This window comes from Cryptomeria japonica, chromosome 6 (assembly GCF_030272615.1).
Source record: "Cryptomeria japonica chromosome 6, Sugi_1.0, whole genome shotgun sequence".
NCBI classification, from domain to species: Eukaryota; Viridiplantae; Streptophyta; class Pinopsida; order Cupressales; family Cupressaceae; genus Cryptomeria; species Cryptomeria japonica.
Window position 1 is genome coordinate 315,222,667 of NC_081410.1, and position 20,456 is coordinate 315,243,122.

Below are 20,456 nucleotides of genomic sequence, written 5' to 3' on the forward strand. Positions count from 1 at the left end.
AACACCTTCATCTGCAGCATAATAACAGTTCTTCTGATTCCTAAACTTTTAGTTAAACTTATAAGGCTTATCATACTTCTCATCCTTCTCATATCTATCATTCCTATCACGCTTATCAAACTTATCATGCCTATCATAATTAGCAATTCTCTCCAAGCATATAGAAGCAAAATTTCCCATCTTATTACAAGAGAAACATTTCAAAGGAAACTTTCCATCATACTTATTTACACCTTTAGGCAATCTCTGGGCAATCAGTGCTTCAAGCTCATCAAGCTCTCTTTCTTTCTCTTCAATCTCTTTTGTTTCTCTCTCATATCTAGATATTTTGCACTCATCAAGATCATACTTCTGCTTATAGAGGAAGATGCTCTAAATGTTGTCTTAGACTTTCCATGTGATTATCTGGTGCATCCATAATCAGTAAAACCCTCAAAGAGAATCAACCGGCTTATTCAGCAAGAGTAACACAATGTAAGAAGCAAGAAAACATAACAAGATCAAATAAATAAATCATATTAATGCCTTAGAACTTCTGAAAATCATCATATTATCATCAAGGAGCATCTGGAAATTGACTGGTTACATGCAGGCTATCTGTCTGATACAATCCAATCTGAGACTCTAAGAATCAACCAGATCACAAAATGTGAATCTCAATCCTTATTCTCAATTCTACTTCCTCTTCCCCTACAAATGATTACATAACATTATATTTATACCCATCGGAACATATCTGGGTCAGCCTCATAAGATTACATTTACCAATGCAAGAAAATGAAACATGTAATTAGGTCAACCCTAAGAATTAAGAAATCTTTCTAGAAAATAACAACCACGAAGTGCGGTTTAGCAGGAAGGTCGGCCATATGCCAAAGAACATCAAACAAGACCCAAGAAATATCCACATGCCAAGAATCACGTTGATAATGAAGGAAAACCAACCGATAAGCACAAGAACTGTCCTGGAACCTAGAAACAGTCAACCGGAAGCGATAACTGACTGGAAAAGAACCCAAATGAACTGGAAACCTGGAATTAAGCACACAAACCAACCTAGAAACCGAAAATAAGATCTACCACAAATAATAAGCAACTACCAATACCAACCGGTAAGAGAATAGAAAACTACATAAAGAACTAAATAAGAACAAAACTAAAAGGAAATATTTTTGGATGATGCAACATTTCTCATTGATCGGGGATGCTCCTACATCAGAAAACCCAGGTAGAAAAAGATGTTCCATGATAGGTAGCTCATGAACATCTAAAAGGATTCAAAATAAAGGTCACATGCTCATTTCTAATCCAAACATCTTCTTTCTCTGCCAACCTCCGCTTTAACTCCTTCAGTGCCTCAACCAGCTTCTCTAACCTTTGACTCTCTCTATTTCTCTTCTTTTTCCTTAGATCCACACATTGTCTCTATTTACTGCCTTCTTTCTTCTGCAACTCTAACTTGGTTCTGCCACAAGACTTTATCTGGTTTGTCACCGTAAGCTCTTTGTCATCTGGCTCCATCTATCCATCAGGATCATCTACCAAATCCTTTTGCAAACTCATGTCACCCTCTGGTATAACCTCTGCAACTAGTTCTATCAGATCTTTATGCAAACCCTCTAGTATAACCTCTGCAACTAGTTCTATTAGATCTTTCTGCAAACCTTCATGTATAACCTCTACCATTAGTTTCTCAGTACTACAACTCTTCTCGGGACTCATATTCTTCACCTCCTTCTCTTTCTCCTTCAAAGAAATCAATGTGAACTTTTGCCCATCCTTCTCAATAGTGACTAGGTTTCTTCTATAATCATAAATAGCTCCTCTATCACCTCTATCATACTACCAAGGTTTTCCCAACAAGACATGACAAGCACTCATAGATGCAACATCACACAAAACTTCATCTCTAAAATGCCCGATATTAAAATTCACCAAACACTGTTCCTTTATCTCTATCTTTTGATCCTCTTGTAATCAACTTACCTCATAAGAACAAGGATGCTTAAGCCTTTTCAATCCAAGCTCCACAACCATTTCCTTAGATACCAAATTGTCAGTACTTCCACTATCTACAATAACCTTGCAACACTTACCACATGATTTACACACAGTCCAAAAAAGACTCTTCCTCTGAGTAGATCCGGTACCCTTTCTTCTGAACATAAAGGATTCTCCTTGCTCCGGTGTATAGTCAGATCCAGTACCATCACCTTGCAGTTCCTCATTTTCCACACAACTTCTTGTCATTCCCTGCTTACATTCATAGAATCTATGTCCGGTTTCTCCACACTTGAAACATTTGCCAAGAAATTCTCTACCAGTATTGTTGCTACCTTTCCTCGGTGTCTTCTGCTCCTCCAGTTATATTTTGACTCATCTTCTTCAATCGGTTTTTTCATACTGTCACTCATATGTCCCTTGAATTTCTCCTTCCCTCCATTTGGTTGTCTTCTCCTCATCTTCTCCTTAGCCTTCAAAGCATACTAGTAAGATTCTTCAACTATGGAAGCCTTCAACATACTCATCTCATCTTAAATGTTAAAAGCAAGTCCATTAATGTACCTCGCCACCTTTTCTATATCCATCTCTCTATGTCTAGATCTAATCACCATCTTGTAGAATTCCTCAGTACATTCCTTCATAGTCATACATCTCTATTTCAGGTTTTGCAACTCCTTGAACAACTCCAATTCATAGTCTCTCGGTATGAACATGGTCTTCAATCTGGCAACCATTTGTCTCCACTGGGTGATCTTCAATTCACCATTCTCCACTCTATCTTTCTGCAATTCTTTCCACCATAAGGCAACATGCCCTTCCAACTTAGTCTTTGCCAACCAGACTCTCTATGGTTCCTTGACATCCTCAAACTCGAAGTAGTCCTCCAACTCTTCGATCTAATCGATCAGATCCTTCAGGTTCAGCATTCCGAAAAAGTTGAAAACTTCAAATTTATGAACTTTACTTGCTTGTGTCACTACTCTCAGGAATCTTTCCTCTCTTTCATCTTTCAGTCCTTCAACTTCCTCAAGATCTTCACTAGCTTCCTCATATTCATCCTTCGAATTAGGGTTCCTCCGCAAACCAGCCAAAGCATTTTGGATTCCATTCCTCACTTCATTCGTGAAGTCTTCCATCATTAGCTCTACCCTCTGGGGGTTTGTCCTTCTCAACGGCATCTCCTCTTCCACTCCGGTGAACTACCTCAAGTTGGTGATCTGATTGTCAAATTTCAATTGCCTCCCCTCGGCGATCTATTGAACACATGTGCATCCTTCCTCCAATCAGCAATTTGTCCATCCAAAGGAATGCCTCAATGTTCGCAAATGATTCTTCCACTAGCCAGTCCATAACTAGCTCTGATACCACTTGGTGAAGCCATAACCAGTAAAACCCTCAAAGAGAATCAACCGGCTTATGTAGCAAGAGTAACACAACAAAAGCAGAAACAAAATATAACAAGATCACATAAACAAATTATATTAATTCCTTAGAAATTTTGGCAATCATCATATTATCATCAAAGAACATCCAACAATTGACCGATTACATGCAGACTATCAGCTAGATACAATCCAATCTGGGACTCTAAGAATCAACCAGATCGCAAAATGCGAATCTCAATCCTTATTCTCAATTCTACTTTTTTTGCCCCTATAAATGATTACATAACATCATATTTATACCCACCGGAACATATCTGGGTCAGCTTCATAAGATTACATTTACCAATGCAGGAAAATGAAATGTGTAATTAGGTCGGCCTTAAGAATTAAGAAATATTTCTAGAAAATAACAACCACGAAGTGTGGTTCGGCAGGAAGGTCAGCCATATGCCAAAGAACATCGAACAAGACCCAAGAAATATCCACACGCCAAGAATCGCATCGGTAATGAAGGAAAACCAACCAGTAAGCACAAGAACTATACCGGAACCTAGAAACAGTCAACCAGAAGCGATAATTGATCGAAAAAGAACCCAAATGAACTGGAAATATGAAATTAAGCACATGAACCAGCCTAGAAACTGAAAATAAGATCCACCATGAAAAACAAGCAACTACTGGTACAAACCGGTAAGAACATAGAAAACTGCATAAAGAACTGAACAAGAACAAAATTGAAAGGAAATATTTTTGGATGATGCAAGATTGCTCATCGATCGGGGATGCTCCTACATCATTCTCCAAACTCACTCATCTCAAATGTAGCAAGCTTTCCAACCAACACATCTCTTGTCACTATAGTCACACTCTAGATCTCATCAATAGCAGCAACCTTATGTTTATAAGGAGGCAAAGATCTTAGCCCCTTAGCAAAAATTTCATCTTCCTCAATGCTTCCACCGACACATCTGATACCTAGGACAAGGTCATTCACCTTAGCCATAAAATAATGTATTTTCTCATCATCTCTCATCTTCAATATCTCATATTTTCCTTTCAAACTCTGCAACTTAGCAACTTTCACCCGTTTATCTCCTTCATACAAGTTCTCAAGCTTCTCCCAGATCTCATGTGCGGTCTAAAGTCCTATAACATTTGTCATCTTTGAATCAGTCTAGGCACTAAGTAATGTCTCCTTCACTCTAATATTGTATTATGCTTCCTTAACCTCATCAGGAGTAGATGGTCCATTTTGAGGAACAACATAGGGATTCTTTGTAATCTTCCAGTAATCTTCTCCAAGAAATTCCAAATGCACCTCCATGTTCTTCCATATAGTATAGTTGCTTCTATCAAACCTCAAACTATCCTTCTTAAAGAGAATACCTTGGTCTCCCATCCTGGATCTCCTCAAGCGATTAAGCTTCTACCAAAGGATCTATCTCTGATACCAATTGTTAGCAGCAAAGAAGGGAGACTGAGAGGTGGGGGTGAATCAGTCTTCATGGGAATAAATAAAACTTTAAGCACAACAATAGATCTAACAAACTACAATAATAAATAGATAAGAAATTTAATAGCACAACACACAACACCAATATTTTTGACATGGAAAACCCAGTTAAGGGAAATAACACATTGGGAACCTACCCACAGTAAGATAATACTCTGTAGTAGTATGTGAAAATATTACAATGAGGAATGCACATGCATTCAGGAACACTACCTAGAGCTCACTGCTCAAAAGATATTTTCTTGGAAGGCTACAACCCTCGGGGAAGTCTCACTGACTTACAATAAGATTCGGACTACAATCCAAAAGAAGTGAATTGAAAGAATAGCATCTCCAAATGCTTGATTATAGTTCTGGTTAAGCATAGATGTCTTCCCTACAACACCAATCTCACCTCAAACTCAACACCAAAGGATAAATCACTTGTTCACACATACACCACTCTCTGATAATGTAGACACAACATTGACACCCAAACTACATGAATAACTCACCTATATATACAATTCATCCACCTTGATAACAAGGTTGGCTAAACCCTCAATCCTCAATTACAAAATTACATCACACGATACAAAGATTGACCACTGGACCAATATGATGATTTACATAGCATGATATTGACCTAATTCAAATTCCCAAATGATCAACTCCACCAGAAAACATGCCAAGATCAACCGCAACACGCTACACCGCCAGAAATGCCACATACCACAAAAATCAATACTGCTTGATGAAACCACCAAAAGATCCCACCACAATCAATATGAATCACCAAAACAAATAGGAAACAACTAGGAGACATGAACAAGCACGTTAGAATCATCTAGAATAGCTACACCAATCACCACTATTCAAATCATCATCTGTCAACGTCTAGAAGCTCAAGAACACAACCAATCAGCACCTGTCATGAAGAAAGATAACTTGTGGAGTACCAAATCATGAACCATCTGAAATGAAGATACACAAGACCAACCAAAAAAATATCTTAAAGTCTTAGCACAAGATCTGATCACACCAAAATATACCGGAGGAACTATCAACCTCTGCAAAATAGTGATTAGCAAAACCAAACTACAAAATCGGATTAGAAGATCTTTCCAAGTACACCAGATCCAATCACAGGAATATGTTGACATCAATGACAACAACATATTATAGCAGCATTAATGACCAACCATATCCAACATGTATATATACATACATATGTATGTATATATACATTTATATATACATACATATGTATGTATATATACATGTATATATACATACATATGTATGTATATATACATGTATATATGTATATACATACATATATACATATATATACATATGTATATATATGTATATGTATGTATGTATGTATGTATGTATGTATGTATGTATGTATGTATGTAACTTATTAAAAGCTACAACAAGATCCTTCCAATTGGAGAAATAATGATTAGGGAAACTTACCAGCCACTTATCAATTTCACCATGCAAGGATTTAGAAAACTACCTTATCCACATGTTTTTTATAAATAAAATGGAAATTATCCATGGAATTTCAAAATACTTGAATTTGATCTCCTTGTGAACCCATGTGTGCAACAAACCTAGACATCTAACTATAAACTTAATTTATCATAAAATTAAAATCATAGATCACCAAGATGTCCAATTTCTTATATACATCCTTGAGAGGAACATTTGAATGCGTGTGCTAACTAATCATGAAGGTTAAAGGTTGTGACTGAGGCTCTAATGCATTACCATCATGAAACCTATATGCATGAGCATACACCATGAAGCCCTTTGTAGCCTTATTCCACTAATACATCAATCAAGTTGCAGCTAAATTCAATAATTGATTTGTTCTTTGATACTTCATCTTTAGGTTTTGATTCTAGATTGAAATACTCCTCTACTTCAATTACGACTTCTTAAGTCTCCCACTTTCCTTGGAGCCCTTTAGGATTTGAATACTTATCTAGTAGCTTTACTATAACTGTAGAATCACCATTATCATAATAGTTAATTTTATTGCCTATTTCAAAATGTTCATCCACAAAAAATTATTTATGATTATCAACAATTGCAAATACAATACCCTTCACCATTAAAGTTTTTAGGTTATTACCAATGTCTTTAACCATAGTAGTATATTCTTAATAGAGTGATGTATGATTTTTATCCCTCAATTTAAGAAATATATATCTCCATTGAATTCACCTAAATATAACATGAGACACATTGAATCATTTTGCATTGAATTTTTCTAGAATATTTCTCAGTCTTACAAATCTCATATTCTCAAACATGTGGGTGGTACATACACATCATGCATCATAAGGTCACCAAGAACAATAAATACAATATGAACCAAAAACATTCATCAATCACTCAAAGTTTAAACACAACCACCACCTATGAATCATTAGATGTGTACTCAAACCAATATCAAAATCAATACACATCTCTTGGATGTAAACAAGAAGGGCATTACACTTGTCCCTTCTTCACATACATATTTATCTTCTTTGACACACAAGATTTATAGACATATAAATATCTTATATACTTTCACAAAAAATATACATCTATAGGCATGAATAACCCTCTATCTTTTTACCTACCATCGCATTAACAAATCTAAATGGTCACCCCGGGATTGGGTGGGAGGAGACATTGGCTCACCCCTAATTAAATGTCGGTGTCTCCATTAAATCAATCAATTGGCACTTGTCCCTTTTATTTCTCAAGCCTCTTTTCTTAATCTTCAACATACTAAGCATTCACATATATATTTATCTTCTTTGACACCCAAGATTTCTAGGCATATAAATATCTTATATACTTTCATAGAAATTATGCATATATAGGTACGAATAACCCTCTATCTTTTTACCTACCATGCATATTGTACTAGCACATACATATGATAACAATGCTATTAAAATATGGAAGCACCACGGGGGCTTCACTTAGTAAACCTAGGTTATATCACGTGTGTTCATGGTATACTAAAGAATCCCCCTATTTTTTTAAAAATATTGCCCTAAACTCCTTTTTTGTCACCCCCTCCCAATACACAACCCAAATTAAAAACTCCCCTATTTTCACCAAATATTGTATTTTTTCATAGACTGAACTAAAAAAACCCCTATTTTCACTAGATAGGTAATATATTGAGCTCATTTTTCGTGATATTAAACCCCCCAATATGAACGCACATGATATAGTATTGCCTAGTTAGTGAAGCCTATGTGGCAAGCACATAATGCAAATCTTAATTTTTGTCTTTCAAATTGTATAGTCATAATCAATATGGGAATTAAATTCCTTCTCAAAGCATCTTCACCCAAAACCTCAACACGATATTTTTTTCTTCCATTGGAAATAGAGGGTTAGAAAAAATATAATACCTAAAAAATCATATATATTTTACAAATTCTCCTTTCACTAAAATCTTGTAGATCTATATAACATATTTCTTCAACTAATCCTCAAATTATTTTTACAAAGTCACCAAGTCTTCAAATAGGAAAAAACCCTTAAACACTTCAAATATTCGAAGGAAAAATACTATTTGAGTTTATCCACTAGTAGAGTGCTATGATTTTATAAATCAGCATTAAATATTCATATCTTATGAATCTTCCAAAATAGGTGGGATGTTCTAAATATCCTCTAGTAGAGTTGTTGATTTGTTGGTTCTTCAAATCATAGGTAGATAGTCTCTAAGTGGGTAGTCCTATAAGATACACAAGATAAATATTATAATATTATAGTATTCAAAAAGTTATGAGATTTAAAGATTCATACAAAATGATAAGGATCTTTAAGATTACAAGCAATGATGACTTACTTGTACCTTTAACATCTTAAGCATGAATGCAATAATAATATAAAGAATTAAATTACATTCAAATAATTTTCTATGATTGATATAAATGTTTCAGAAGAAGATATTTAGTCTATAGATTAGTTCCTTATCAAGAGCAACAAAGTTACTAACTCAATGTATTCATTACGTCATAATATTAAAATATTTATGTTGGCTTATATCTTTGTTATGCCTTACAATAACCAAACTGATGGCATATGGATCTATGATCTAAGATCTACTTAGTAGAAATAATTTCTCCTTGTAAAGAGAAAATACAAAGAAAAGCCTTCTTATATGATTAACATTCATCACATCACAATTTCATGATCAGTAACTATTCCTTTTCAAAATGCTAAATGGTTTGATAAGGATAAAACTACATCACAGCCATATTTTTGACATTAGAATTTTGTGGAAAAAATATGGCTTTCAAAATTAATTGATATGTCTCTAATTTGGAGAAGTTAGAAACCTTTTAAAACACTTGCTACACATTAACAAAACACTTATGTCATGCTTGTGAGAAGCTTGTAAACTCACAAACTCACTAAATAGAAGAATTGAAGAGGTTAGTTGAGCTTTTAGAAAAATGAAGAAAGGCAAAAATTCCAAATATAATATTTTATATATATATATATATATATATATATATATATATATTGGTGGAGTTAAAGTTTTTGGGGTTTGATGGCAAGAGGTACCAAGTTAAGGGAATGATAAAAGCCTAACTTTTATAGATTTTTTTTAGCAATTAATAAAGTTTCAAGCTTTCAAGGTTGAATGGAAACAGATACTGGAATAAGCAGTGGTTGAAACTCTAACCTTACAAAACTTATAGCAGCTGATGAAGTTCAACCATTTATGGGAAAAGGAAATGGGCACCACAATAAATAATTGATTAAATTAAAGCTTTGATAGGTTACATAGAGAAATCCAATAGAGTTTCAATCTTTTAGGGTTGGATGGGAAGAGGTGCCTGAATAAGGAATGAATGAAAGTCAAACTTCAAAAGACTTCGTAACTTTTTGGAACAAATGATAGAGTTTCATGACTTTGGGGTTTGATGGAAAGGGGTGCCCAAATAAGGGACAACCAATATTTTGACTCTAATAGAAAGAGGGAAAAAATAGTATAAGGAATCATATTTCAAGGAGAGACAAAGGGGAATAAACATAGGAATGGGATGGATGAGGAAGTTTAAAAGTTTGAATCTAATATAAAGGACTTAGATTCTATATTGTATTTTGAGACTTTGGTCTTGAGCATTCCAAATGAATGGTACCAGAGAATGGGAAACTACAAAAATCTAAAACTCTAAAAAAGAAACACTAGACAAAACAAGGACTTAAGAATGTTGTTAGGATTGGTACATAACACATGTAAGTATGGATAATGTTGAAACTTTGAAAGGCTTATACTTTAAAGGAAGGATTTATTCCTTGGAGTAGCTTGTTGTGTTCTTTCAAGACCCAAAGACGATTTAAAATTTTGAAAAAAACTTCTGCTTGGAAGGAGGAATTGATTCTTTGGAGTAGCTTGGTGGGTTCTTCTACAAAGATTCATCAAACCCATGGATTCTCAATTTGTGAAAATTTATCATGTTGTTACATACCTTTTATTGTTCTTTAAAAAACAATTGAAGACTCCATCAATGGAGGTCTCTGTGTTATTTTTGAAACTTTAAGAGAAAAATGGAAATAAACTTTTTTATTATTAAATTATTCGAATGGTTTTATTTTTTGGATACTTCTAAAGTATAATGGCACATAAAATTTCATATGCATGTGAATAAATTGATGCTTGTGTGTGTTCATTTCAACATTCTTTAGATAAATTTTGTGGATTTAGAATTCTTAAGTAGGAGGAATGAAGTGGTCCTTTTTTACAAACTTTAATTATTTGTGTAGAGTTGAATAAAAAAATGGACACATTAAATAAATAAGAAAATAGTTAAATGCAACATTATTATAAATAATGCTAATTGCTATTAATGTTTAATGAAAAACCTATAAATAAACCTTGTTAGTAAAAAAATTATAGTTTAATTGTCACTATTTTTCCTCTCAAAAGCAATATTAACACTTAGTCTCCATAGATAGATTTATTTTCCATAATCATGTATTGCAACTATAAACTTTTCTTTCATAGTGGGTAAAGCAATTTTTAGGATTATTTTGTCCAATTCAAATCCAAAAAAACCTTAGATATATAAGTACTTACCAATATTATTATCCCCATGATAACAAATACAATAAATAGAAGTTCATGTCAAGTCCTTGAAGATCATGTTCACAAAGGTCTGTAATGTCGAGTAGTATCCAGGACATGCATCAAGAATCCTATCACACTAGTATACAGAACATTGCACATGTTCTTCGAATCTTGTTGAGAATTAGAACATTGTTCAATTCAGAATTCTTTTTGCAAGTTGGATATCCTCCTACTTCCATACCATTCGCATGTGTATGTTTTGTTGATTAAATCTATTGGGGTTTCATTGGTGTTATTTCATTATTCAAATGTGGGTTTTAGAGTTGTGCTCCAAGGAAAATACATAGATGCTCGATCAGGTGGAAATATTCTAGTCTTCACACTGTCTTCAGCTTTCTCCTTTCCCTATAGCAGTATTGAACAGGCATGTTGTTGGAAATATGTAGGAATTGATTATGTGTTGCCACTGATGTCAACACTACTCCGGTTGGTTGTCAACACTGCTCCAGTTGGTTGTTGACCTGCTCCGCCTGGACATGGTTTTGGTAGAGGTTATCATAGATTCTACTCTAGTATGTTCAGATTGTTGGATGCAGTTTTGGAAGGATATTCATGATCATTATATGTCATATTCAGTTGGTTCATGATTTGGTACTCTGGAAGCTATTGATTATGTTATAGACTGTCGGTTGATGTTCTTGGTCTCGGCTGGTGATAATTGATGAAATGGTTAAGTGGTTTTGATGCGGCTTCCAGAAATGGTTCTTAACATGATAAAGGTAGTATTCATCATGTCCCAGTTGTTTCGTGGCTTTGCATTGGCTAGCGCAAATATTTGGTGATCCTATTTGGGTCCAATTGGATATTCTGTGTTATTGACACTGAGGGTTTTTCTCGCTTGATGTAACGTGTTGCGGTTGATCATGGCAGGATTTCTGGTGGATGTAATTGTTTGGGAATTTTAATTAGGTCCATGCTATGTAACATAAATCATAGTATTTCTCTGGTGGTCAACCTTTGTATCATGTAATGTAATATTTATAATTATGAGTTGAGGGTTGGGGGTTTAACCAACCTTGTTATCAAGGTTGATGATTTATATATATAGGAGATATGTTTATGTAAATTGTGAATCAAGGGATAGGTATTCTATCAGCATTATCATAGAGAGGTAAATGTGAGAACAAGAATATATTATTTGGCGAAGTGTTGTGGAGAGTTTAGTGTTGCAGGGTAGACATTGTGCTTAACCGAAACTATAACCAAGCATTAGAAGATTCTATTTCCAAAGTTCATTTCCTCTGGATTGTAGTCTGATGTTTATGTAAGTCAGTGAGACTTCCCTTTTGTGTTGAGGAGTTTCCTCTAGGTTGTTGGCCTGATTGCAAGTTCAATCCCCATTGTAATACTTTCACATACTACTGCAAAAGTATTATCTGATTGTGGGTAGAGTTTTCCACCATGGTTTTTCCCTTCACGGGGTTTTCCACATCAAAATATTGGTGTTGTGTGTTGTGTACTCTCATGCTTTATATTTCACTGTGTTATTTTCATTTTTCTCTGGTAGAAGGCTTATAATCTGCAATAATTATTTAACTTGTGGAAAACTGATTCACCCCCCCCCCCCTCTCAATTTTCCTCTGATTCATTCTAACAATTGGTATCAGAGCAAAGTCTTCTTTGCAGAAGCCTAACCACTTGAGGAGATCCGATGGCATCAAGTTCTTCATCTATTTTCTACCAAAAAGAGAGTCCCAGATTTGATGGTACAAATTACAAATTATGCAAGGAGTGAATGAACATTCATTGGAGATGTATTGGAGCTAAGATATGGGAGATAACATAAAAAATCTATACACCTCATGATCCTAGTTATGGAACTCCGACACTTGCTGATGAATAGAAGAATGTTGATAATGATGTTAGAGAAAAAGAAGCATTGTTAAGTGCCCTATCAGATGAAAAATTATTGAATGTCATGGAGCTGGAAAATGCAAAGTAGATCTGGTTGAAGCTTGAAACTCTATATGAAGGCGACCAAGCAATAAATATTGCGAAACTTAAAGGTTACCAGGTGAGATATGAAAATTTGAAGATGGAAGAAGATGAAAAGATAAGTTCTTTCATGGATAGAGTGAATGATATTGTCATGGGAATCAAATGTTGTGGTGGAACAGTTAATGAGGATGAGATTGTCTCAAAAATTCTAAGAGTTTTACCTCTAGCTTACAAAATGAAAGTTACTGCAATAAATGAACTCTGAACAATGTCGAATACCCCTATTACTAGAGATACACTACTTGGAAAATTGACTTCTTTTGAACTTGAAGAGCTTAGAGATCAAAATGCTACTAAAACTGAAACTGTATTTAAAGCATCTGCTTCCGATAAGAAGAAGATAGATTGGAAAGAGTTATATGCTAAAGAGATGGAAGACATTGAAAGAGAAAATGGAGAAATTGAATAATTGGAAGCCTTAATTGCCAAAAGAATCACTAAAGGACCAGTTGGAAGTAAGTATGAAGGAAAACTTCCATTTAAATATTTTTCATGTAATAAGATTGGTCATTTTTCTTCTAGATGTCCTGAAAGAGCTGCAAGGAATCATGAAAGATTTTTTAGGAATTATAAACCTAATCTGGAATATCAGAGCGAACCTAAATATAGAAGGAATAAGGACAAATCATGTTACTATGCTGGTGATGATGATTTTGGTATTAGTGATGATTATGATGATGATGAACCTGTAAGTGGATCCGGTATTGGAAGCTCAGGTAGTGGAAAATATTGGGTCTTTATTGCTATCAAGGATGAATCTCTAGAACCTGTCAATGATACAACTCCTACTGAGGAGAAAGCCCTAGCTGCTAAAACTAAAGAGAAAGATGAATGGGTTATAGATAGTGGTTGCTCGCACCATATGACCGGTGATAAGAGGAAATTTCCTAACTCTGCAAAAAATTTATGGCAAACTAGTCAGATTTGTAGACAACAAGGCATGCAATTCAAAGGAAAAGGAACAATATCCTTGGATAGTAAGAACAATACTGACAATTTTTGTTATTTTGAAGGTTTGAAGCATAATCACTTGAGTTTAGGTTAGATGGTGGATAGAGGATTTCATTTGCAATTCAAAGATAGAAAATGCAAGATTATCAATATATCTAGATTGGAAATTGCATCTGAAACTTAGACCAAAGGAAATATCTTTCATTTGAACTCTGGTGAGAAGACTTGCTTTATTGCTCAGATTGATGAAAATTATGGCATAAAAGGATGAGTCATGTGAGTTTTGATTACATAGTAAAGATCAGTTCAACCAAGGTTGTCAAAGATTTTCCCAAGATCATCAAGCCTCATAATCTGGTATGTAGAGAATGTCAAATGGGTAAGCAAGTTAGAACTTCTTTCAAAAGCATACATGATAGATCTAATGAAATTCTTGATCTTATTCAAAATGATCTATGTGGTCTAGCAAGGACTAAAATATTTCAAGGAGATAGATACTTTATGTTTTGATTAAGTAAAAACAGGTTTTTGAAAGGAACCCGAACCTTTTACATATCAGGAAAAAGAGAGAGCATTAGAGCTTAAAAGAACTGTGCCGGATCACTCCAACAACAAAAACTAATCCCACTCGAACAAAAAGGGATCTGAAAACACATAACATAAAGATCCGCAAAAAGACAACAAAAAGAAAGAAAAAGGATAGCACAAAGACAAAGACAGAGACCGAGATTGAGATAGCTAGATATTTTTCATAATATCTTCAAGGTGAACCACCATCTGCTTCATGTTGTTCACAGAGGTCTTCAAATCATCCAGCTCTCATCCCTTGATGTCGCCCTAATTCCTAGTGTTGGCTCTAGTCCTCTTCTCAGGACCTTTTTTATCCAACTAATACTTGTCGCCCTCTTTATATTTGATGTTATCAAATCTGTTAATCAGAATGTTCATATTGTCCATTGAGGCTTTGAGAATCTGGAATTTTTGTTTGGCTATCTTCTTCGCAGTAAGTTCCATCTTGTCAACTCTGTTGCCCAGATTATTCATAGCAATTTCTAGTCCATTCGCGTATTTATTTCCTTCCATCTCCTTAACCTTCTTTTCAGTTAGCAATTTCCAGTCCATTCGCATATTTATTTCCTTCCATCTCCTTAACCTTCCTTTCAGTTTCAATAATTTTACTCACCATGCTTTCAATGGCTTTAGCATTGTTGATTGCCATTGCCAATTCTTTGATGTTTTCAGACAGAGGTTTATCGCCTATCATGGCTTTTTTGATAACATTCATATCCTTCTTCAGGCTACCTATGTCTTTCACCATTATATTGACTATATCATAGAATCCCTTAATACTCTCATTATCCCCAACACAATCACTAGATTTTCCCCTTTTGTCCTCTTGGTCCTCTTTTTGCAAACCTTGAGTATTCAAATCCTCATTACTACCCACAACCGGGATATCATCCCCCTCCTTACCCTGCACATTATCATTTTTATTCTCCTCTACCTCCTCATCAAAAGCAATCAAAATTTTATTTATATCTTTGTTACCTCCTCTGTTGATGTTCTTCTTCCTCTGGGTTTGCTTTCCGGTCCCTTTACCTTTCTTTATTTTGATGAATTTTCCTTCAAATGACTCATCCTCAGACTCGGAGATATCAGAATCAACCACAATCCTCTTTCCCTTCCCCTTGTTCCTCCCCTTTTTTCTTAACTCCTTCGACTCACCTTTTGTTTTTGAGTCGAAGTTAAAACCACTATCCTCACTCTTTGTTTCCTCATCCCTTGCATTTTTACCTCTAATAGGTTTATCAATGCATTTCCCTTTCAAAAATTTATACACAAGAGCCATAATACCCTAATGAAGAGCATAGTCATCCTTAGGGTCTTTCTGCATTTCTTTAATTGTGTGGTCCATGGAACATGCAAGATAATAGGGCAGGCTTACCTTTTCACCATGACGGAAATGATTGAGCAACACAAAATGGTGCCTGTAAGCTCTTGTAAATCTCCCATCCAGTGTTATGTAGGTAATTGCAGCAAACAAAACGAACCTCCATGGCATATAGATACATTTTGGGGAGTGATAGGAGTTGTCAACCTTCACCATTTTCTTCTTCTCTCCATCCGTGATAGGAAATTTGTTTCCTGCCTTAACAGAGATACTATGCTCTCTATAGAATTTAATGCCCTTTGTCGCCATCCCCATAGCTTCTGCAATAATCACCTCATCCACTGTCATCATCTGGGTACCCACCAAAACTTTGTCATTCTTCCAATTCTTAATAAAGTGCTTAGTGACCGTTGGGTCTTTACCACTAAGCCTCTCCATAAACACACTTAAACTCCCCTCCTGTAGAATTTCCCAAACCTCTTTGTTCTTCTTCCAATCTGAACATGAGGTTGGTTCAAACCTTTTTTTGTTCCCTCCCATTTTTCCTTCACAGTCACTGGATTTCCTACTCTCTACTCTGATTCTTCTTCTCTGGTTTCTATTATTGTCCTGAAAAACAGTCCTGAATCCGTGCCTAGTTAATATGATAAGACACTTAAATAAATGCTCATCACCGTCATTGTAAGCCTTCATTGAAATAAGTGGAAGAAGAATTTAGGAATTATGATTGATGATGCCACATTGCCTCATCTAGATATAGTCCAGATCGAACAAGGATTTCGCCTCACACGCAAGTTTTCTCTCACCATTAATAGTAATTATTTCCTCAGTTCGGCAAGCCAAGTTGGTAGCCCAGTCAACACATGAGTTAGCTTCCCTATACACGTGTGTGAAAACACACATATCAAATGTGTCACTTATTTGCTTCACTGCTTTAATTGCATTGTTTATTGACCAAGAAGGCGGGAACACCTTATTCAAACAGTTTATGATATTCAAAGAGTCTCCTTCACACCAAACTCTGGTACAATTGGCTTCCTTTTCTAGAACCATCCCATGATAAGCTGCCATAGCCTCAGCAACATGATTAGTTGGATTTCCTATAGGTATGCAGTTAATGATTTTGCATTTTCCCCATTCATCCCTTAAGACCACACCACATCCCACATTACTAGGGTTGCCCTTTGAAGCACCATCAAAGTTGATTTTCATCCAACCATTGGGAGAACATTCCCATTTCACACCTTCTCTAGGATTAGTCTGAAAGAAATCTCATCTCTTTAATCTCCAATTCTTGAAGATAATTTGATCATCCTTGTCTTGGGGGTTAGCAATACCACCTATGATATTAATATTTTCCACTATGTTTCATTTTATTTTCTCAAACACAATTTGAGCCTTAGACACCTTCTCTTTGAACACTCTTTCATTTCTCTCTTTCCATATTCCCCAGCATATATGGGGTAAAGCTAATTTCCATAACAAAATTGTAGACTTATTCCTTGAGGGGTGATGCCAAGAATTAAAAACCTCTTGAACTGATTCCGGCAAACTCCAACTAATATTGAAGTGATCCAGACATCTTCCCTAGATATCAGCAGAGAAGGGACAATGAAAGAACAAGTGGTTAATGGTCTCCTCATTCTGCATACAAAGAAAATAAACACTAGGCATACAAATACCTCTTTTTCTAAGGTTATCAATAGTTAGAATTTTATCTTGAAGGGCAGTCCAGAAAAAAATATTTAATTTTAGGAATTAGGCCTTTCACCCAAACCTTAGACCAACAAGGACTCTCCACTTTAGAAAACTGCTGATAATAAAGAGAGGCCACAGAAAATTTGCCATTTGCTATAAGTTTCCAGATTAGTTGATCTTCATCATCCACCACCACCATGGAGTTCATAATTTTGTTCATATTACCAAGGGAGGGATCAACTTGGGATAATTCCTTCCATTGTCCATCATTCCAGTAGTCACCCACCATAGAGCCATATTTTTCCTTGCACTGGTTCTTGAAATTTACCCCAGTCGGGACTTTCACTCAAAGGGGATTCAAGCAACTAGGAATCTTCCCAGAATTTAATGAGGTTTCCTTTCCCAATCTTCCATTTCACACCTTTGGCAATTAGATCTCTTGTTCTTGAAACATTTTTCCAGATATTAGATCCAATTGGGATATCTTCCATATTGAGGAAGCTTAAAAGAGTAGGATATTGTCTTTTATACTTGTTGTCCCATATCAGTTTCCATTCTCCCTGGTTGTTATAACCTCTCCAAATCTGCTTGGGCATAAGAAACTCATTCATGTCTCTTATTCTTCTAAGACCAAGACCTTCCTTTCTTATAGGTTTACAAACCTTATCCCACGCAATCAGATTCATTCTCTTCTTCTCCTCGACCCCTGTCCACAGAAAAATTCTTTGAATTTTTTCAATAGCCTCCGCAAACTTGGCAGGAATTATGAAAAGGTTGATGGCATAAAGAGGAATACTTTGAAGAGTAGATTTCAAAAGTTGAACCTTACCAGCTTGGCTAAGAAGAGAACCTTTCAAACCTACTAACTTCTTATGGAATTTGTCCACAAGAGCTCCCTAGAAGGTATCAGGAGGATCTTGACATAAAGGGAGCCCCAAATAGGAAGCAGGAAGACTCCCCAATTGACACCCCAAAATGTTGCTTATTTTTATTTGTCTTCTTTCTGGAGTATTGATGAAATAAACAAAGCTTTTAGACCAATTTATAAGTTGCCCAGTAGCAGACCCATAACTATCCAATGATTTCTTTAAACCCCTAGAATCTTGCACTGAAGCCTTCCCCATAATTATAGAATCATCCACAAACTGTTGATGGGAGCAAACTTGATCCATTGAAGATGGTTTCAACCCACAAAACTCTCCCTTCTCAACAAGATTTCCAATGCATCTCCCCAAACATTGCACCAAGATAATAAAAATAACCGGGGATAGAGGATCTCCCTGTCTGAGTCCCCTTGAGGACTTGAAGAAGGGGGAAGGAGATCCATTGATTAAGACAGAAAAAGAAGCAGAAGAGACTAATTCCAGAATAAGACTAATACTTCTAGAGCAAAAACCAAAAGCTGAAAGAACATCCATCATAAAATCTCAGTCCACTCTATCATATGCTTTGGATAAGTCAAGCTTCTAAAGAAAACTTTATTTTTTAGCACTGGACAGAGAGTGAATGTTTTCATGGACCGAAATTATCGAATCCAAGATTTGTCTTCTACGGACAAAGCCACTTTGTTGGGAAGAAATGATAGAGGGAAGCAGCTTCAGGATTCTAGAAGTCAAAACCTTAGAGATGATCTTGTACAAAGAGTTGCCAAGGCTTATAGGTCTGAATAGATCCATGGAATCGGCTCCCATCTTTTTGGGAATAAGGGCAATAAAAGTGCCATTTAACTCTTTCAAAATTCTTCTAGCACCAAAAAACTCTTTCGCAGCTCTGGAAACATCATCTCCAACAATATGCCAGTACATTTGAAAAAAGAACATGGGAAAACCATCTGGGCCCGAAGCCTTGTTACCTTCAAAGGAGTTAATAGCATTCAGAATCTCGTCATTGGATGGGATAGCAGTTAGATATGAGTTTTGATCTACATCCAAGATAGAGGGGATGCAATCCATTAGGTCCTTTTGAGCTTTGCAAATCCAAATTCTGATCCTTAGAAAGGAGGTTGGAGAAAAACTCCATGGCAGCCTTCCTCATAGATTCTTCATCTTCAACAATTCTACCATTAACTTTAATCTGTTCTATCCTATTGATGGCCTTATGTTTTAAAGTGGACATATGAAAATATTTAGTATTTATGTCCCCTTCCTTCAACCAAACATTTCTTGACCTTTGTTTCCAGAGAGTTTCTTCTTTTGCTATTATGTCATGATATTTCATAAGAATCTCATCTTCAACATCTCTTGATACCTTAGTATATCCATTATTTTGAATCTCATCTTGTATATCTTTCTGATCTAAGAGAATAGTAGCTTTCAAAACAAATATGTTCCCAAAGCATTCCTTATTCCACCTTTTAACATTTTCTTTCACAAACTTCAACTTTTTGACCACTTTATACATAGCATTACCTTCAATTCTGACCTGCCACCATTCCTTGATTTTTCTTTCCATATCCAGGTGTTTAGTTCACATTCTCTCAAATCTATAAGGGAATTATCTTCTTCTCTTCTTGGCATCAGCCATGAAGGATATAGGATAGTGATCTGATCCTCCCCTTATGTGAGCAAATAAAGAACAAAAGTAAAAATTAAACCAATCCAAAGAAATAAGAGCTCTATCAAGCCTGACCTGAATTAAGTCCTCACCGCTCCTTCCATTAGTCCAAATGTATTTAACTCCTTGCAAATCTAGGTCATGGAGAGAATTATTATTGATGAAGTCCATTAAATCTAATCTACTGTCCAGATTGGTTTGGCTCCATCCCTTTTTCTTATTTTCCTTCAAAGGGGTGTTGAAGTCCCCCATAATCATCCACCCATCTTCAGAAAACCTACTTCTTAACAAGGATAACCTTTTCCAAAAATCACTTCT